Consider the following 7,500-nt stretch of genomic DNA (forward strand, 5'->3'; position numbering starts at 1 on the left):
AATGTCAAAAGCTTTAGACTTCCGCGAACTCTCCGGCTTGCACTGAGACGCGAGGTCGATGTGCTAAGCACCACGGGGCCCCTTTCGCCTGCAGGTCCCGAGCCGCCAACATGTTCTTCGTATCGTGTTCTCCAATCCTGGGTGACGGGCACCGCAGGGAGGCAGAGCCATCGCACTTGCCGGGTGGCAGAGGAAGGACCGGACTATGTACAATAGCGGCCAACGACTCCCAGAGCCGGTAGTGCGGCGTCTGCTCTCAGCCTAAGAGGCTTCTGGGAGTGCTCAGGCAAGGGTCAGCCTGCACCCTTGCTGGCAGCACCCAGGGGAACCAGGACGCTTGCATCTCTCGCCTTCATTTTCGACACAAGCGCCTGAGGAGGGACGCCACCCCTCCCCTTGCGTCAAGAGACCTCCCCACCGGCCTCTGACTGATTCTTAGAACGGACGGAAAGAGTCGGGCAAGCCTGTCAAAGCTTTGAGCGAATGTCAAAAGCTTTAGACTTCCGCGAACTCTCCGGCTTGCACTGAGACGCGAGGTCGATGTGCTAAGCACCACGGGGCCCCTTTCGCCTGCAGGTCCCGAGCCGCCAACATGTTCTTAGTATCGTGTTCTCCAAACCTGGGTGACGGGCACCGCAGGGAGGCAGAGCCATCGCACTTGCCGGGTGGCAGAGGAAGGACCGGACTATGTACAATAGCGGCCAACGACTCCCAGAGCCGGTAGTGCGGCGTCTGCTCTCAGCCTAAGAGGCTTCTGGGAGTGCTCAGGCAAGGGTCAGCCTGCACCCTTGCTGGCAGCACCCAGGGGAACCAGGACGCTTGCATCTCTCGCCTTCATTTTCGACACAAACGCCTGAGGAGGGAAGCCAACCCTCCGTGTGTCAAGAGACCGTCCCCGCCCCGGCCTCCGACTGATTCTTAGAACGGACGGAAAGAGTCAGGCAAGCCTGTTAAGACTTCCGCGAACTCTCCGGCTTGCACTGAGACGCGAGGTCGATGTGCTCAGCACCACGGGGCCCCTTTCGCCTGCAGGTCCCGAGCCGCCAACATGTTCTAAGTATCGTGTTCTCCAAACCTGGGTGACGGGCACCGCAGGGAGGCAGAGCCATCGCACTTGCCGGGTGGCAGAGGAAGGACCGGACTATGTACAATAGCGGCCAACGACTCCCAGAGCCGGTAGTGCGGCGCCTGCTCTCAGCCTAAGAGGCTTTTGGGAGTGCTCAGGCAAGGGTCAGCCTGCACCCTTGCTGGCAGCACCCAGGGGAACCAGGACGCTTGCATCTCTCGCCTTCATTTTCGACACAAACGCCTGAGGAGGGAAGCCAACCCTCCGTGTGTCAAGAGACCGTCCCCGCCCCGGCCTCCGACTGATTCTTAGAACGGACGGAAAGAGTCAGGCAAGCCTGTTAAGACTTCCGCGAACTCTCCGGCTTGCACTGAGACGCGAGGTCGATGTGCTCAGCACCACGGGGCCCCCTTCGCCTGCAGGTCCCGAGCCGCCAACATGTTCTAAGTATCGTGTTCCCCAAACCTGGGTGACGAGCACCGCAGGGAGGCAGAGCCATCGCACTTGCCGGGTGGCAGAGGAAGGACCGGACTATGTACAATAGCGGCCAACGACTCCCAGAGCCGGTAGTGCGGCGCCTGCTCTCAGCTTAAGAGGCTTTTGGGAGTGCTCAGGCAAGGGTCAGCCTGCACCCTTGCTGGCAGCACCCAGGGGAACCAGGACGCTTGCATCTCTCGCCTTCATTTTCGACACAAACGCCTGAGGAGGGAAGCCAACCCTCCGTGTGTCAAGAGACCGTCCCCGCCCCGGCCTCCGACTGATTCTTAGAACGGACGGAAAGAGTCAGGCAAGCCTGTCAAAGATTTGAGCAGATGTCAAAATCTTTTAAGACTTCCGCGAACTCTCCGGCTTGCACTGAGACCCGAGGTCGATGTGCTCAGCACCACGGGGCCCCTTTCGCCTGCAGGTCCCGAGCCGCCAACATGTTCTAAGTATCGTGTTCCCCAAACCTGGGTGACGAGCACCGCAGGGCGGCAGAGCCATCGCACTTGCCGGGTGGCAGAGGAAGGACCGGACTATGTACAATAGCGGCCAACCACTCCCAGAGCCGGTAGTGCGGCGTGCGAGGTCTGCTCTCAGCGGAAGAGGGTTTTGGGAATGCTCAGGCAAGGGCCAGCCTGCACCCTTCCTGGCCGCTCCCACGGGAACCAGGCTACTTGCAATCCTTTCCCCCAATAGCAAGTGCCTTTTGGAGGGACGGCCGGAGTCAACGTGGGGTTTGCCCGCCCTCCAAAGTGTCAAGAGACCGCCGCACAGGCCTCTGACTGATTCTTAGAACAGGCAGCAAGAGTTGGGTAAGTCTGTCGAAAATTTGACAAAGTGTCAAAAATTAGACTTCCGAGAGCTCTTGGGCATGCACACAGGCCTGTCATTCAAGTGCTCTGCCCGCGGAACCGTTTTTCGGATGCCTTTCAAAGTGGTCCCGCGCCGCCATTTTGTTCTAAAAATCGTGTTCCCAGAAATCTCCGGGTACCCCGCCAACCTCACTGTGTCACAATGTCAAGTGGCACTGAATGGGTCTGAATTTCAAATTCGACTGCTTCGCTCTGGAACTCGAACCCGGCAAAACCGTTTGGATTTTTCCCGGTCCAGACTTCCGCGGCAGACAAAGTTAAAGTTTTCGGGCTGCAGACTCAAAACGACATCTGGCCAACCGCCGGGCTCAATTCGCCCAGTTCCTCCGGCACTTCGGAACTCATGTTCGGCATGAGTTTTTGAATCTTTCCCGATGCTTCGGCATTTTCCTCCGCTGACACTTAGAATATTTTTCACACTTGGCCGAAAATTTTTCTAAGTTTTTCTGGTTACTGATTTCTTCTTTTCGGGCATTTTTCTAAGTTTTCTTGGTTACTCATTTCTCATTTTCAAACATTTTTCTAAGTTTTTCTGGTTACTGATTTCTTCTTTTTGGGCATTTTTCTAAGTTTTCTTGGTTACTCATTTCTCATTTTCAAACATTTTTCTAAGTTTTTCTGGTTACTCATTTCTCATTTTCAAACATTTTTCTAAGTTTTTCTGGTTACTGATTTCTTCTTTTTGGGCATTTTTCTAAGTTTTCTTGGTTACTCATTTCTCATTTTCAAACATTTTTCTAAGTTTTTCTGGTTACTGATTTCTTCTTTTTGGGCATTTTTCTAAGTTTTCTTGGTTACTCATTTCTCATTTTCAAACATTTTTCTAAGTTGTTCTGGTTACTCATTTCTCATTTTCAAACATTTTTCTAAGTTTTTCTGGTTACTGATTTCTTCTTTTTGGGCATTTTTCTAAGTTTTCTTGGTTACTCATTTCTCATTTTCAAACATTTTTCTAAGTTTTTCTGGTTACTGATTTCTTCTTTTTGGGCATTTTTCTAAGTTTTCTTGGTTACTCATTTCTCATTTTCAAACATTTTTCTAAGTTTTTCTGGTTACTCATTTCTCATTTTCAAACATTTTTCTAAGTTTTTCTGGTTACTGATTTCTTCTTTTTGGGCATTTTTCTAAGTTTTCTTGGTTACTCATTTCTCATTTTCAAACATTTTTCTAAGTTTTTCTGGTTACTGATTTCTTCTTTTTGGGCATTTTTCTAAGTTTTCTTGGTTACTCATTTCTCATTTTCAAACATTTTTCTAAGTTTTTCTGGTTACTCATTTCTGCTTTTCCAACGTTTTACTAAGTTTTGCTGGTTACTGAGTTCACACTTTTAAACATTTTCGGGCATTTTTCTACGTTTTTCATGTTACTCATTTAGCACTTTCAGGCACTTTCCTATGCTTTCCTGCTTACTGATTTCACACTTTTAAGCATCTTCGGGCATGTTCCCTAAGTTTTGCAGTTCATTCGTTTGGGACAGTCAGGCAACTTTCCTAAGCTTTCCTGGTAACCGAATTCACATTGTTGAGAACTTTGGAACCCTTCCCTAAGCTGTGCTGGTTACTCACTTTACCTCTTCAGACACTTGCCCCCGTTGTGACAGAGACCACTTCCCGACTCGGGAAATGCACCAAATTCGGCCTGAACTCAGAGGGCAGTCCCCCCTCGAAGGCGTGGAAGTCGGCAGAATCGCCGGGTCAAATCCGGCTGAGCTACCCGGCTTGGAAGCCTCAAAGTCGGTATGAGCTGTCAGGTTCACTCCCATCCCCGTTTGGACCACTTCCCGACTCGGGAAATTCACCAAATTCGGCCTGAACTCAGAGGACAGTCCCCCCTCGAAGGCGTGACAGTCGGCAGAACCGCCGGATCAAATCCGGCTGAGCTACCCGGCCCCGAAGCCTCAAAGTCGGTAAGAGCTGTCAGGTTCTCTCCCATCCCCGTTTGGACCACTTCCCGACTCGGGAAATTCACCAAATTCGGCCTGAACTTATACAACAGTCCCCCCTCGAAGGCGTGACAGTCGGCAGAACCGCCGGATCAAATCCGGTTGAGCTACCCGGCTTGGAAGCCCCAAAGTCGGTAAGAGCTGTCAGGTTCACTCCCATCCCCGTTTGGACCACTTCCCGACTCGGGAAATTCACCAAATTCGGCCTGAACTTATACAACAGTCCCCCCTCGAAGGCGTGACAGTCGCTAGAACCGCCGGATCAAATCCGGTTGAGCTACCCGGCTTGGAAGCCCCAAAGTCGGTAAGAGCTGTCAGGTTCACTCCCATCCCCGTTTGGACCACTTCCCGACTTAGGAAATTCACCAAATTCGGCCTGAACTTAGAGGAGAGTCCCCGCTCGAAGGCGTGGAAGTCGGCAGAATCGCCGGGTCAAATCCGACTGAGCTACCCGGCCCCGAAGCCTCAATGTCGGTAAGAGCTGTCAGGTTCACTCCCATCCCCGTTTGGACCACTTCCCGACTCGGGAAATTCACCAAATTCGGCCTGAACTTAGACAACAGTCCCCCCTCGAAGCCGTGGCAGTCGCTAGAACCGCCGGATCAAATCCGGTTGAGCTACCCGGCTTGGAAGCCCCAAAGTCGGTATGAGCTGTCAGGTTCACTCCCATCCCCGTTTGGACCACTTCCCGACTTAGGAAAATCACCAAATTCGGCCTGAACTCAGAGGGCAGGCCCCCCTCGAAGGCCAGGCATTCGGCAGAACCGCCGGGTCAAATCCGACTGTGCTACCCGGCCCCAAAGCCTCAAAGTTGGTATGAGCAGTTAGGTTCACTCCCATCCCCGTTTGGACCACTTCCCGACTTAGGAAATTCACCAAATTCGGCCTGAACTTAGAGGAGAGTCCCCGCTCGAAGGCGTGGAAGTCGGCAGAATCGCCGGGTCAAATCCGACTGAGCTACCCGGCCCCGAAGCCTCAATGTCGGTAAGAGCTGTCAGGTTCACTCCCATCCCCGTTTGGACCACTTCCCGACTCGGGAAATTCACCAAATTCGGCCTGAACTTAGACAACAGTCCCCCCTCGAAGCCGTGGCAGTCGCTAGAACCGCCGGATCAAATCCGGTTGAGCTACCCGGCTTGGAAGCCCCAAAGTCGGTATGAGCTGTCAGGTTCACTCCCATCCCCGTTTGGACCACTTCCCGACTTAGGAAAATCACCAAATTCGGCCTGAACTCAGAGGGCAGGCCCCCCTCGAAGGCCAGGCATTCGGCAGAACCGCCGGGTCAAATCCGACTGTGCTACCCGGCCCCAAAGCCTCAAAGTTGGTATGAGCAGTTAGGTTCACTCCCAAACCCGTTGGGACCACTTCCCGACTTAGGAAATTCACCAAATTCGGCCTGAACTTAGACAACAGTCCCCCCTCGAAGGCGTGACAGTCGGTAGAACCGCCGGGTCAAATCCGGCTGAGCTACCCGATTTGGAAGCCTTCAACACAAAACCCATCCGGCAATGCCACTCAAAAAGGGCCCAAATTCAGAAACACCCCCTTCAATAGGTACCACTTCCTCGGAGACACTACCGGGACACGCTCCCCTCGGCGAAAATTAAGCCCCCACCACTAACTGAAGCCAACCGCAGCCCCAACTTCAACGGAGAAATCAGTAACCAATTCAAAAATGCACTTGGTTACTGATTTGTACTGCTTCAAAAATATTCTAAGTGTCGCTGGTTACTGATTTGTACTGCTTCAAAAATATTCTAAGTGTCAGTGGTTACTGATTTGTACTGCTCCAAAAATATTCTAAGTGTCAGTGGTTACTGATTTGTACTGCTTCAAAAATATTCTAAGTGTCAGTGGTTACTGATTTGTACTGCTCCAAAAATATTCTAAGTGTCGCTGGTTACTGATTTGTACTGCTTCAAAAATATTCTAAGTGTCAGCGGTTACTGATTTGTACTGCTTCAAAAATATTCTAAGTGTCAGTGGTTACTGATTTGTACTGCTTCAAAAATATTCTAAGTGTCGCTGGTTACTGATTTGTACTGCTTCAAAAATATTCTAAGTGTCAGTGGTTACTGATTTGTACTGCTTCAAAAATATTCTAAGTGTCAGTGGTTACTGATTTGTACTGCTCCAAAAATATTCTAAGTGTCGCTGGTTACTGATTTGTACTGCTTCAAAAATATTCTAAGTGTCAGTGGTTACTGATTTGTACTGCTTCAAAAATATTCTAAGTGTCGCTGGTTACTGATTTGTACTGCTTCAAAAATATTCTAAGTGTCAGTGGTTACTGATTTGTACTGCTTCAAAAATATTCTAAGTGTCGCTGGTTACTGATTTGTACTGCTCCAAAAATATTCTAAGTGTCGCTGGTTACTGATTTGTACTGCTTCAAAAATATTCTAAGTGTCGCTGGTTACTGATTTGTACTGCTCCAAAAATATTCTAAGTGTCGCTGGTTACTGATTTGTACTGCTTCAAAAATATTCTAAGTGTCGCTGGTTACTGATTTGTACTGCTTCAAAAATATTCTAAGTGTCAGTGGTTACTGATTTGTACTGCTTCAAAAATATTCTAAGTGTCGCTGGTTACTGATTTGTACTGACTCAAAAATATTCTAAGTGGGGCTGGTTACTGATTTGTACTGCTCCAAAAATATTCTAAGTGTCGCTGGTTACTGATTTGTACTGCTTCAAAAATATTCTAAGTGTCAGCGGTTACTGATTTGTACTGCTTCAAAAATATTCTAAGTGTCAGTGGTTACTGATTTGTACTGCTTCAAAAATATTCTAAGTGTCGCTGGTTACTGATTTGTACTGCTTCAAAAATATTCTAAGTGTCAGTGGTTACTGATTTGTACTGCTCCAAAAATATTCTAAGTGTCGCTGGTTACTGATTTGTACTGCTTCAAAAATATTCTAAGTGTCAGCGGTTACTGATTTGTACTGCTTCAAAAATATTCTAAGTGTCAGTGGTTACTGATTTGTACTGCTTCAAAAATATTCTAAGTGTCGCTGGTTACTGATTTGTACTGCTTCAAAAATATTCTAAGTGTCAGTGGTTACTGATTTGTACTGCTTCAAAAATATTCTAAGTGTCGCTGGTTACTGATTTGTACTGCTCCAAAAATATTCTAA

Source organism: Hemiscyllium ocellatum, assembly GCF_020745735.1.
Source record: "Hemiscyllium ocellatum isolate sHemOce1 chromosome 15 unlocalized genomic scaffold, sHemOce1.pat.X.cur. SUPER_15_unloc_2, whole genome shotgun sequence".
Lineage (NCBI taxonomy): Eukaryota > Metazoa > Chordata > Chondrichthyes > Orectolobiformes > Hemiscylliidae > Hemiscyllium > Hemiscyllium ocellatum.